Raw genomic sequence first — 14,547 nt, 5'->3', positions numbered from 1 at the left:
TAAAGTGAGGCCTATTCCTTCTTACCTGTGGTGGTTGTAGCAAGATTAGCGCTGAACCTTGTTTTCCAGCAGCTTTCATGTTGTATCGTTTTGTGTCTCACCTTGTCAGGAAGCTTCGCTTTAATTATCTCTGGGAAATCTCAAACCTCTCTTTTAAATCAAGCATGAAAGCTAACCTTTTTCTATTTTAAGCTTCCTCCTCTCTGTAGCATGTTTTTTCTGGGAGCTTTGCCTTATTTATTTCACTCCATCAAATCTGCATTCATCTCCTTATGGAAAAAAAAAGATGGAAGGTAAAAAAAAGCTTGTGTGTGTGTGTGTGTGTGTGTGTGTGTGTGTGAGACATAGAGAGATAGATGCTGTCGATACTAACAGAGTGCCGTGAGAGGGGACATTTTTGAAAGCTATCACTAAGGGATCTGCAGCTGACAGCAGAGATTTCCTCAGTGATTCGCCGTGATTGTGATTCCTCCGCGCCCCTGCTGTGTGAGGACTTTGGAAGGGAACAGTGGTGGGCAGGCGCCACAAAGTGCCTTTGCAGACTCTCCACTCTCTCCTTCTGTAATCCTTCTGTGAAGTTTTTCGAGCATCATCACTCAGTCACATTGAAGATTCTCCCCAGATTCTGCTGAAGTACAGCTGAAGTCTTTCAGCAGCCTTCATATTTAGATTTCATTTTCGTTTGACTTTCATTAACCCAAATAAGTTTTGACTGAGCAGTTTTTCCTTCTCAGCAATGACCTCACAGTGAATAGACTAATGTATATGACCATAGACAGACTGCTCAATAATTAGTCACTCAGACAGACTGTCTATTTACTTTGCCATCCAACTAAATCTGTATCTGCATTTGCATCCACGGTTTCACCTCTATCATTGCGCCCAGTCCCACCGATTTTTCATAAGTATTAACAAACAACATACATTTTCAAATGACTAAGCCTTGGCACTCATTTTGGTATTCAATATTCAAGCCCAAGTCTTTCCCTGACCACAGCAGTCTGTCTCATCTGATGGGCAGCCCAGGGTCAACATTAGCTGAGATGAGGACATCAACCTGCACCACAGAGACAATCTGAGTGACCTGATAATTAAGACTATGCATGTACTTCACACAAGGAGAAGGTTCTCGTTAAACATTCATCCCGGAAATTGGAAATCAATAGTCCCATGAATAACTTCTACTTTGTGTGTTGTAGAGTGTTGTTTCTGAGACCATACTCAGATATATAAATGTCTTAAATTTCTGTAAATCTCTCCAAATGTTTACATGGTTTCGCAGGCCATACCCACCACTCTCCATGGTTAGATTTAAAAACTGGGGGAATGGATTTAAAAATCCATGTACACAGCTTGTTAAAATGAGGACAGTATGTTGGTTCTACCCACATTTCCACGTGCTGAGTTGTCCCATCATCATAATCTACTCACTGAACACTCCCCACAAATTTTTCATGAAATTTTGGAATTGAGCAAAGGCCAAGAACTGAGGGGCTTAATTTTCCTTCCAAAGATTTCCTGCTCATACAGTAGCATGCCTTTACTCTCCTTTAATTGGACTTCATTTGTATGTTTTTATTGACTTCTATAGCAATGTTGTTGACTCATCAGTGAGGTGTAAGAGAAACATTATGTGATGAAGAATACAGAGTGTCCTATCAAGAAACCCTCTGACCACACAATCTGAGCAGTACAGGAAGTTGCTCACAATCTGAGCAGTACAGGAAGTTGTCCTATGGGGAGACTACTTAGGGGTTTTGAAGTCCAATGTTGTACTACACTGTAAAAAATGAAATTTATCAAACCATATTACTTTACAATTACAATTTATAAACACATCCTTATTGTGTTCAAATAGTCATTCCGATCGAGTAATCCACTTTTTCTAATTTAATCAAGTATGGTAATGGAGAAAAGGAAATGAGGGTTTGTCACATTTACTAAACCACAAAACATTAAAATATACAAACTCATGTATGTTTCTTTCTAACAATGTAATTATGTTGACCTGACATATTTTGCTATCCTGACGTAGTCATACTCAATTCTAGTCAGAATATGAGTCTGATACTGCTCCATTGGGACGTAATTATGGGGCGTGTTTCAACCGATACAGGGGGGGAATGCCTCTGCACTCAATTGGATAGACCTAAACAATCAGAGCAACAAAATAGCTTACCGTGAGGTGTAGGAAGAAAACACACGAACCATCCTTCTTCTCCTATATCCCCTCCGTTTTTAAAACTAATTCTGTTGAACAGTGATATGCTACAAACATGTTATATATATATATATACATATATTATTTACAAGGGCTATTCTTTGTAAATATGTGCTATCACTTAACAATAAATGTAAGAAAATGTATTTCTGACACAAAAGGAAATGTTGACCAGGAGCATCAAGGTGGGTTAGAATGAGACAAGAACCTGTCTGTTTTATGCAAGGAGAAAAGCCTCATAACTTCAGACTTCTGAGGCACATCTTTCAGTGGAACTTCTTCCAAGAGCCAGAATTCAGCCGTACAGCTAGTTAGCGAAGCCACAGGCTAGGCCAAGTAATTTAATGAGGAACAGTTTCTGAAAGACTGAAAGGTAACGGTTATGCTGCAGGTTGTCAGGGATGGATTACTGCACGGGCCTACCGGGCCCAGGCCCAGGGGCCCAAGGGGTCAGGGGGCCCTGAAGCCCAAGCCTTTGCATGGAATCATTGCCTCAATATCAACAAATCAGGATGTAGGCTATGAATCTGATTGAATTTAGTATTGGCCATCCCCAAAATGCACCAGAATACAGGAAATCACATCAAACAGATAAAAAATGTTTGAAACCCCCCCCCACATATACGACAATAAGTGGGGCCCTTAATACATCTGGGCCCAGGGGCCCGAAAGTTCATAATCCGCCCCTGCAGGTTGTGACATCATCTGCCTCAAATGTGTGTTGTTTAGTGTGTTAAGTAAACGTCAATCTCAAATGTGTGTTGTTTAGTGTGTTAAGTAAACGTCAATCTCAAATGTGTGTTGTTTAGTGTGTTGAGTAAACGTCAATCTCAAATGTGTGTTGTTTAGTGTGTTGAGTAAACGTCAATCTCCAATATGATGGCAGAACGTGATGGACAGGAGTGCCCTACAGCAAGCGCTAATATCCATTCCCTCGCACAGACACATGTTAATGTTGAATGACAGTGCACAATTAGCTCTATTTATCAGGAGCTTTAATGACAAAGAAGAACACCTGGCAAGTGGCCCATAGCTAATTTGAGTTTGAGACCCCCTGCTTTAGAGAGAGTTCATCTTTAAGAAGAGCAACACATTGACATCTTGCTACAAATAAAACAACACTATCAACTTATTGCAGATAATTAGATAACAAATGCAGCAGGTCATACACACTGTAGTGTGGTCTTCATCTCATTTGTGTCACACTTCTAGCACTATGCAGTCCAGTCCCCCTGGAGTGGGCAATGTAAAGTTGACCTTCACCTTTCACAGCAGTAGGCCTACAAAACCAACTATGTCAGCTTTAGTGTTTCAAAGAATTTTTTTTTCAGCTATTCAGTCCTATTCTGACCAATCCACCTTGTTTGCATTCAGTGTCATGAGACTACAAGGGCTTTGATAAAAATGCTGCAGCAGAAATCCTCTGTCACTATTCAAATAAACTGTACAGTACACTGGATGCTGCAAATAGGCAGCCTACGCTGGATTTACTTGATTTTAATGTGTACATCGGTTGCACATCAATGAAACTTTCTGTTTAAAAAATTGATTCATGCCATGGTTACCCAATATGCGAAGTAATTCCAATGAAATTACATGTAATTTACATTAAATATTCATGTAATTTCAATGTCACTGTGTTATACAGGTGGCATGTACTGAGAGTAGGCATTTAGATGTACGTAGTGTTGCAACATCAATGTTAGATATTAAGGACTTCAAGATGAACTCTAAAAATGACACATGCTGAATATATTGTGCTACAGTATTCAGAAGCATTCATTGAGGTTGGAAATATGTTCCATGGAACAACTGATACTTTGTGCATGCTCAATACCTAATGCATTCATGGTGGGACCAAAGCATGGTTAATCTCAAAGCATAACATAAGATGCAACTCGGCTCCAAATTCTACTGGTCTCTAAGCAGAACCCTCTTTGGGAGCACAAGGAAATGGGGACACCAAGGCATCATGTGTTCATTTTCAGTACTTCTGTGCTTCACATTGATCTTGTATGATTATGTTGGTTAAATTCATTGCTGTGGCAAAATATATCAGTTCAACATAATAATACTGTGTTTCAAAGAAAAAACATGAAAAAAAATTGTTTTGTTGTTTAGTAACTGTGACAAACAATATTTTCCTTTTTTCCAGCATATACGTTGATACAATTAGAAAAAATGGATAACTCAATTGGAATGACTATTTGAACACAATAAGGTTGTATTTCATTCAAAACTAGACTGTTTTATATAATTGTAACGTCGTAATATGGTTTCATAAATTGGACAGCCCTGACTTTTTCTTTTCAAGTGTACCTTGTCCGGGCCATAAAGATATTCGGTAACACTTTATTTTAATGTGTCGCTGTTACAGTGTACCTACCTAATTAGGTACAGTGGTACAACCTGTGTAACAACATGTACTATCAGGTACTATCATTGTACTTGCATTGTGTATTTGTTTGTACCTACATATAGTTGTTACATTGTAATACTGAGTGCTTTTACAAAACTTTGCCAATTTGCCTAAATTTTCATCAGAGGCAAAGAGCTGACCGGAGACCTGCTGGATGGGGTAAATCTGGTCATGATAGATTTGATAAACAAAGCATTCTTAGCTCCAGTCAAGGCCTCATTGTCTTCAGTACATGTAACAGCTGTGCTGCTACAACCTTGTTACTCTTTGATACAGTGGAATAAACCTATTAAGTGTACCAGTTAATTACTTACATGTACATATGACATGTATGTTATGTCTTCGATGTCTTGGAACAGGTCTACTAATTCACTACATATTACATATATCAACTGTGTTGGTACACACTTATTGCTCTTTGATACAGTGGCATAAACCCATTAAAATGAAGTGTACCAGTTAAGTACTTACAATTACATATTACATGTATGTTGTGTCATTGGTGTCTTGGAACATGTCTGCCATTACCCTACATACTGTAGTACATGTATCAACTGTGTTGGTACACATTTATTACTCTTTTGATACAGTGGAATAAACCCATTAAAATAAAATGTACCAGTTAAGTACTTACTGTACATCTACATATATACATCCTGTCAATGATGTTATGCATCCTGTAATTGATGTGTTGAAACGTGTCTGCTGTTACACCACACAGTACATGTGAATTAGTAGACCTGTTCCAAGACAAGACCTGTTCCAGTTAATTCCACTGTATCAAAGAGTAACAAGGTTGTAGCAGCACAGCTGTTACATGTACACTGAAGACAATGAGGCCTTGACTAGAGCTAAGCATGCTTTGTATATCAAATCTATCATGACCCGATTGACCCCATCCAGCAGGTCTCAGGTCAGCTCTTTGCCTCTGATGAAAATTTAGGCAAATTGGCAAAGTTTTGTAAAAGCACTCAGTATTACAATGTAACAACTATATGTAGGTACCCACAAATACATTATGCAAGTACAATGATAGTACCTGATAGTACATGTTGTTACACAGGTTGTACCATTGTACCTAATTAGGTAAGTACACTGTAACAGCAACACATTAAAATAAAGTGTAACCAGATATTCAAAGGATGTCTCAGGTCATCCGCACTAAAACTGTTTCTCTGTCGATATACAATGACCAACTTACAAGGTTGGTACTAGCTAATGAGCTTTTCCATGGACTGGTCTAAAAGAAAGGAAGTTGGTAACAGCATGTCTGTACCAAAATTATCATCATGTTTACTGATTAATGTACATTGGTTTGAATTCCTATCGTAGAAGTTGAGCGAACTTGTTTTGAAGAGGCAAGAGGGCTTCTGGTTAAGATGGTCTCATAATACCGGCTGCTATTTTATGTTATGAGATCCTGAAGGTAATCCCATGCATCGGTTAGCATGAACATAATAGAAGTATTACAGTATACCAGTGTCATTACTCTAGTAATTACAGTAAGAAGTTAGCCTACTGTAATTAACGTCATAGCCTTTTTTTTCAAAATAGACTCTAATAATGTGAAGCATTACCAAATACATTGTTGTTGATATACTAGGCTTTTGAGTTAATGGCTGAGGTCTGTACTTAATGCAAGGCCAGGGCTCCTCTATTGAGTTTGTTCTGCTGGGTGACCAAAAGGGAATTGACACCGCAAGCAAGATGTAGACGTGGGTGAAATGCAAATTAATCAATTCACACTGCCTACATCTCTGCCGTGACACAACAATGTGTTTAACAAGGAGTTTTTGCATGTTTACGTGTCACATATACACTCTAAAAACAGTAGTGAAGCGTAAAGCATATGCTTTGTGAAACCGGCCCCAGCATACGCATGTAAAGTGCTGCTAGTCTAAATTGCTACATAGATTCTAATGGAATTCTGGACAGTTGTCAGATGCATGACTGAAAAACAACTCTAAAACATTTCTGTAAATCAGAGTAAATCAGACTTGAGGTATCATTTGCAATGCAAAGACAAAAGCATAAGCGTATGAAGTTATATAACAGCCCATGTGGGTTTCAAGAATGTGTGTGAATTTGAATATGAACATTTCCCACTATCATTCAGATGTGGCACATCAATCCCTTAGCATCCTTACTTGACTAGTATTGCAAGACAAGCAAGCTGTAGGCAGCCCCACAAGCTGACAGCACACTAAGCAGTCTTGTTGATGATGAGCAAGAGGTCTTCAACCTTTTCCTGTGCAAATTATCTAAGGGCCTGTGGTGTCCAGAATGAGCAAGCCCTGTGGGACTAATTACCACTTAAGCACAGTAGGACATTCCCTCACTGCCTATCCATCTCATAATCCAGGACAAATGCTAGACAGAGTGGAGCACAACAGATGTTTGAACACCATTCATATCACCATCATCTTACACAAATTAAGTGTGTACATAACACACACACACACACACACACACACACACACACACACACACACACACACACACACACACACACACACACACACACACACACAGACACACACAAACACTCTCTCTCTCTCTCTCTCTCTCTCTCTCTCTCCTCTCCCCCTTTCTCCCTCCCTTCAATCAGAGAGCATGCTCAGTATTAGGACAAGCTTTCTCTCTAGGCTCTCACTTTCTCACTCTCTCATTTTTTTTGCCCCTCCCCCCCTCTCTTCCTCTGCCCCTCCCTGCTGTGCGTACCACATGTGTATTAATCATTCATAATAATCATTAAAAGGCAAGGTTATGATCTGATCTCCATGGTAATGCGCACTGACAGACTGCTGGAGAAGACACAATTACCCTGGCTTTGCCACAGCTGTTCAGCAATGCGGAAAGGAGAGAACGGCCTGATGCCTGATCCAAACATCAACGGGCTGATTTGTACCTTTCCTCATTTAACTGTCTGTGTATTTATGAGCTTCTCTCTCTCTCTCTCTCTCTCTCTCTGTCAACCTTTCTGATCTTGTCCTCTTTTGTTTCATTCAGATTTCTCAACATGTTCTGTCATTATCAATCTGCTTCTCCCTATTTTTTTTTTTTTTTTGGCGAGCTGCTTGTTCGCTGGCGTTTGTGTCAATTTTGTTGCTTCCCCCCGTGCACTTTCTCTCTGTCTCGCCACTGTTATGGCATTTCTCATTCTGTTCACTGCGATTCCCCTCTTTAGAAACCAAGGCGTTCCAAGCAGTACAACTCGAGGCTGGCACACACTGCTCTTGGGGTGAGCTTAGGGCAAAGAGCCTGCAGAGGCACAAAGTCCGCCCCCCTCAACCCAAACCCCCAACCCCATCTCCGCAGGGCCCTGGCATATCAGAGTGTGGGCGTCTGCCAGGCCACTGCCTTGCAAACACGGCAGCTGAAGTGGAAAAGAGTAAATCCTTAAACTCATTTTTACTGAAATCTGCAGCTAGTAGACAGTTTTAAAAATGAAAAAAGTGGGGGGTGAGTGTGTAGTACGTGGTTGTGGTTCAGGCGAGACACACATGGGATTATAATACAGCATTCTCCAGCCACAAAGGTCAATGTCAAGGCAAGGCGAAGGGGGGGGGGGGAAGACAGAGGCAGCAGATATTGCAGGGAACTTGCAAGATGGCTTAGGCTGCCTATTTGCAGAACTGCGTCAGTTCTGCATTCTAAGTGACAGGCAGTGAAGTGCTGATGGGATAGATTCAGACACTCTGAGCCAGATCTGCCTTTGAACGGAGAAACCACAGAGAGAGGGAAAGAGAGAGGGAGGGAGGGAGAAGGACTGAAATGGGTAGGAGAAAAAAGAGAGAAAGTGAGAGATGAAGGTAGATATAAATGAGAAAGCCAGGGGAGGACGAGGTGCAAAAAAGAGAGGAGAGAGAGAGAGAGAGAGAGAGAGAGAGAGAGAGAGAGAGAGTGAGAGTACCTGATGTACAGTACAGGCTGAACAGTGAAATTCAGAGCATGTTTTTATTATGATGCCGTGATGCAGTTCTGAAACAGCAGTACTAGGAAGGGACAGATACCATCTCATAAATTCTGAAGAAACCAAATGGAGTCTGTGTGTGTGTGTGTGTGTGTGTGTGTGTGTGTGTGTGTCTGTTGTGTGTGTGTGTGTGTGTGTGTGTGTGTGTGTGTGTGAGGCAGAGATAGAGAGAGAGACATAGAGAGAGAGAGAGAATGAGGGAAAAAGATGGAGAGAGTCAAGGTCACATCCATAGAAGAAAATGCAGTATCTCCAATAATAACCCAAATAATTCCAGTTTCTCTTCAAAGAAATGACTATGAATCTAGAGAAGTTAGAGAGCAGATAGCACAGTATGTAAATACATGTAGTTTATTGGCCAGAACTAAGCTACAGGGCAATATGAAAAAGCAAAGTAAAGAATACAAGAGAGAAAGAGGCATAATGCCCCCCTCCCTTTTCTCCTTCCCTCCTCCTATTCCCTCCTGGTCTCTCTAGCTGACACGACTACTTCTGCTTTCCGTGGATCCTTTAAATATCACCTCTTGTGGGATTTAATTAATTAATCTTCGCCGGGGCCAAACTGCTAGAGCAGAGAAAGGGAGTTCAAACCGAGTCGCACAACCCATCATCGCAGGGACGTTGCAATATGAGCCTCCAGCCTGGCAGTCTCAGGGTGTCTATCTCCGCTGACAACGGGGGCCTCACCCCATAATCCATGTTACGGCGGCGCCCAGGCGACCGTGGGACTGACACACGTGAAAGAGCACCCAGGGACGCTCGCGAGCTGTCATGTAATCCCCGTGTTTTAATCCAGTTTGATATAAATAAATGAGGAGTGTATGCTCACTACCCTTTTGCTGAACCCCTGCTGTTTTCTGAGCAAGCTAATATATGACACCATCACTGACTATTTTTTTCCCTATGTCTTTCCTTTTTTCTCCGATAAAATGAGAGTGAGTGAGTGTGTGTGTGTGTTTGCGGTGTGTGTGTGTGTGTATGTGTGTGTGTGTGTGTGTGTGTGTGTGTGTGTGTGTGTGTGTGTGTGTGTGTGTGTGTGTGTGTGTGTATCTGTGTGTGTGAGAGAGAGATACAGTGTATATCTGTGTTTGTGTGTGTGTATGTGTATGGGAGCGGGTGTGTATGAATGAGAGAGAGAGAGAGAGAGTGTGTATGAATGTGTGTGTGTGTGAGAGAGATAGAGAGAGACAGCGAGAGCCTGTCACGGGGTGCATGTGTGTGTGTGTGTGTGTGTGTGTGTGTGTGTGTGTGTGTGTGTGTGTGTGTGTGTGTGCGCGGGCACGCGAGGGGTTTCAAGAAGACAAAGGTGCGTGGCACTCAGGTCAGCCATCACACGAGGCCGGCAGTGCTATTTCTGCCCTCCTGTGGTTATAGAGGTAGCCCTCACTCAAAGGCTGAAGGACAAATGGGCCTGTGTTCCCGGCCTCACCCCGTGTCATTCATTTCACACCTTCTATCTGTCTTTGCTCCACCGTGGCAGAGGACTGCTAAGTCCTAGTGCTGCGTCAGGGATTTTCACAGGACTCCGCATGGAAATTATACTCTAAGAAGTGATGGATGAGGCATTAATGGAGAGTGCCTGGGGCAAGTTTTGCACATAGCATGTGTGTGCAGGCAAGTTTCTATGTGTGTGTGTGTGTGTGTGTGTGTGTGTGTGTGTGTGTGTGTCTGTATGTACATATCTGTCTGCTTTTTTACTGTGGATATTAATTAAGTAATGTCAGTGTGGGGGGAATTGTCTACGTGTATTTTTTTCCCCAACATGTATTTAAGCTCACTTGCCTGTACATTTGCATGTTCAAGTGTCTGCAGCCCAACTGGTCTGACTGTGTGTGTGCATGTGTGTGTGTGTGTGTGTGTGTGTGAGAGTTTGTGTGTATGGGGGGTGTGTGTGTGTGTGTGTGTGTGTGTGTGTGTATGGGGTGCATGTGTCCGTGTGTGTGTGTGTGTGTGTGTGTGTGTGTGTGGAGGGTGTGTGTGTGTGTGTGTTTGGAGAGGCTGCGTGGGTGACAGTGGGAGGTCAGTGTATGTGTCACCTCTCCAGAGAGAACATTAAAGCTGGCTGGAGAGGGGTGTGTGTGTGTGTGTGTGTGTGTGTGTGTGTGTGTGTGAGTGTGGTGGGGTGGCACAGGACAGATCAGACAGCGTAGAAAGCACTCAGCGAGATTTGAATTAAGACTGCTGAGCAGAGGATGGCCACAGGCGAGGGTTGTCCTATCTAATAACTACTTAAAACAACACAAAAGAGAAAAGAGAGGCTGGAACAGAGAGAGTGCAGCATGGGAAAGAGAGAGAGAGAGAGGGGGGAGAGAAAGAGGGAGGGCGGGAGACTGATGAAGGAGAAATGCGGGTCGGAGAGAAGCAAAAGTGCTGAATATGTATTTTGGGTGGAGAGCTAAAGGTAGAGAGGCATCAGAGGAAAGGAGAGAAGCTGTGTTTAGACTGCGCGTTCAAAGTGTTTGCTTAAAGTGGACCTCCAGGGTTCATAAGCACCCGCAGTGGATGTCTACAAACATTCAGTGAGGACATCAGGGAGGGAGAGGGATCTTTTGATTTCTCAAAACCCTTGAAGTTATCATTCATTAGTATACATGAGGTCATTGTAAACAATGCAAATCTGACATGAAAGATGTGGTCATGGTACTCAGTACTCTCACTTTCTTTTAGTATACTTAATGTCTTAAAATGATACGCATATTAACAAATACTATTGATACCTACTTCTTGTTTGGATATTAATTCATCTCATAATCAAAATCAGTCAAATGACTGACAGGTAAGCACCTAGTGTTAAATCAGAGAGCATTCTCTATTGATTGAAACAGAAATGAGGTGGGTGTGAGTCTGCACATTCTTGGATTGGGTTAATTGGGGGGACTCAGCATCCGGAAGTTCCCGTCATTTGAGCTCACTAACTACCTCTGCATTGATCTGATGTAGGATAGATGACTCCCTTCACAGTCAATAAATCTATTAAATAAACATCTCTGTGACATTCTCCACATAAGACATGTGAAGAAGCAATTAAAGGATATGATTTGAGTCATGTAACAAACCGTTTGTAAATGTGTTATTACCAGAAATATCTATTCAGTTTTGAATCTCAATATTTTTCAACATCATTTTGAGAGAGCGGCATCAGGTATTGTAATATCTAGATTTGACTTTTTTATTTTGGTACATACTTGACTGTACTTACTCTGATGACTTTGCTTCTGAAGTGAACATGATGGCACAAGGCCTTGTTCTTCTCTTGCGTCATAAGAGAGATTGGAAAGAAGGTGGGATTTAAGGACAAATTTACAGGCAAGATGGCCACAGACACACCCAGTACAGGAGACATACTGTATGGGACAAAACATAAATTGCAATGAATGAATCAGCAAAAATGAAATGTGATTAATGAATCTCAATACTTCTGTATTGTGAAATATATATATAATCACAATGTATCATGGTGCAAATATCGCAATAGTATTGTATTGTTTCTTGTGTGGCAATACCCACCTCTATACATGTTCCTACAAGTCCTATGATAGTTCATTCTAATGGGAAAATAGGACCATTACAGTTTGAGCACCTGAAGTGCTTCCAATCTTTTTAAGTGATTCCACCCTTTCTGAGCTTGACTCACATCAAATGAATACTTCCCCCTCTATCTGTCTGCAATTGTGGTCTCACATGTTTCTGTCCTTGCATGTGTGTATGTGAGTGTGTGTGTGTGTGATTTCATGTGCCTGTGTAATCTGTGTGTACAGTACGAGTGTACCATCCGGTGCATCTGAAGGCACAAGTGATGGAGGGGGGGGGAGAAGCAGCAGTGCTTCCTCTGTAGAACGCAGCCCTGGGGGAATCCCTGAGGCACGCTCGCAGCAATCTGTGTGTAGAGGCCCCTAGGAGATAAAAAAAAAGTCCACCCCCACTTCCTTCAAACACACTCTCTCTCTCTCTCTCTCTCTCTCTCTCTCTCTCTCTCTCTCACACACACACACACACACACACATGCACTATGCATTCACAAACCACAAGCTCCACCATCTCAACCACCTTTAATAATTTGCCTACGCCAGACTTCAATAATATTGACCCACACACCCACTCTCCCGCCCACACAGACGCTACATACGTGCTGTGTCTTACATTGATGCCACATCCCACCTCCCTCCTTCAGCAAGCCAACCCAAATCTTACAAAATTACACTGCAAGCCCCTCTCTTCCCAACCCGCAGCTTCAACACTGCTAAGCTTTTTTGGTGTTGTTGTTGTGTTGCAAGCCAAATGTTTAGTTACACTTATACCAATGCAACTGATGTATATATGTTCTCCCCTCAGAACATGCATCACCCTCAACCCACACACTAATTTCGGTCCCCGTCTGCTTTTTAATTTCAGTATATGGCGTAAAATCGGCACCTAAAAACATTCTGCTTTTTCATCAACATCAAACGTCACCAGAGCACATCCCACCACCACCCCCGAACCCCACGCCAACCCCACCACACCCCCAAACACACACTCACACTCCTTCTGTTGGTGCTAATAAGCTTTTTTAGCTGAGCTGAGAAAAAAGGGCTCAAGGCTGAAGCTGTGCTGATTATGCAGACAGGGCATGATTCTGGCTAATGGGGCGGAGGCAGTGTGCTTGACATGTGGCACCAGTGGCGTGTCAAAGACCCTGACGGGCTTGAGTCCTGTTCCCGTCTGCTGCGCACCACAAACGGAATACAAACACCGAGTCGTCTTCCGCATGACGCCGTGGCTAGATGAGGCGGGGATGTTGCTTGGGAATCAAACACCCTGTCACACGGATCTGCACACAAACACTGACTTTATGTTCCGCATTCATGGAGAGAGAGAGAGAGAGAGAGAGAGAGAGAGGATGACAGCTGAAAAGACAGATCAGTTAGAGGGTGTATGTGTGTTAAAAAAAGAGTAAGTGAGTAAGGGTGGTTACCAATGAGTAAGAAAGAAGAAAGAGAAACAACCCGCTGGGTTTTTCTAGGACGAAAAAGTGAGCATGAGACATCACATCATGACAAAAAACTGAGTGGCAGAGAAAAAAAGAGTGTGTATATAAGAGGTCCTGATGCGGTGTCACCCATGACTCTGGAGCAGAGAGGAATCAGAGGGGTTAAAGTGAGCATGTATGCATCTGTCTGTACTGTATGTGTGCCTGTACTCTAAGCACACTTGCTTCAGGGGAGAGACTCTGCTGCCAGCGTGTCAGATGCAGGAGAGGCTCGTGTCAGACACGTCAGTGCTCCCGCTTGACATGTTCTCTAGACATCACTGTTCTGCTAACAAGGCCTCCTTTCACTCATCCATATCTCACTCCAAAGAGAATAACAGAAAGAAACACACACACACACACACACACACACACACACACACAAACACACAAACAAACACGTACTACCCATCAGTGCATTCAACAAAATTTAACTGACAGCCCAATCAAATCAGTGTTGCTGCACATAGGGGGAATTAGCATCCAGCATAGAGACACATAGCTGCCTCTGCTTTAGTGTGGTATAATTGATATCATCAAACGTAGCTGTAATGGTTTCAATGAAGGTCCATGCAGAGATGGGCGATTAGCAATCGGCAATTACAGAGTCATTTGTAAAAGGGGGATTTGTGTAGGGGAAAACTGTCAACGAGAGAAAAGAGTGAACGGCCTAATAGGATTAGGGACGTGGAAGCCATTTGTTGTGGACATGGTGCTAAGAGATACAAGGACAGAGCAAAGGGTATTACTGTAAATGAATCAGTAGATCATCTCATGCTGTTTTCGGGGCTTTACTGTTTTGGGCAGATAAAAGCAGCTGTTGGAGGGAGTCTTTTATATGCTTGGGAGGTTTTTGAATAGAGGGACTGAATACAGTTTGTAGTACAGTAATGAGCACATGTGAGATAAGAGTTTATCCTGCTCGT

Source organism: Alosa alosa, chromosome 1, assembly GCF_017589495.1.
Source record: "Alosa alosa isolate M-15738 ecotype Scorff River chromosome 1, AALO_Geno_1.1, whole genome shotgun sequence".
Lineage (NCBI taxonomy): Eukaryota > Metazoa > Chordata > Actinopteri > Clupeiformes > Clupeidae > Alosa > Alosa alosa.
The sequence above is the reverse complement of the archived record's forward strand: the minus strand, read 5'-3'. Positions refer to the sequence as shown.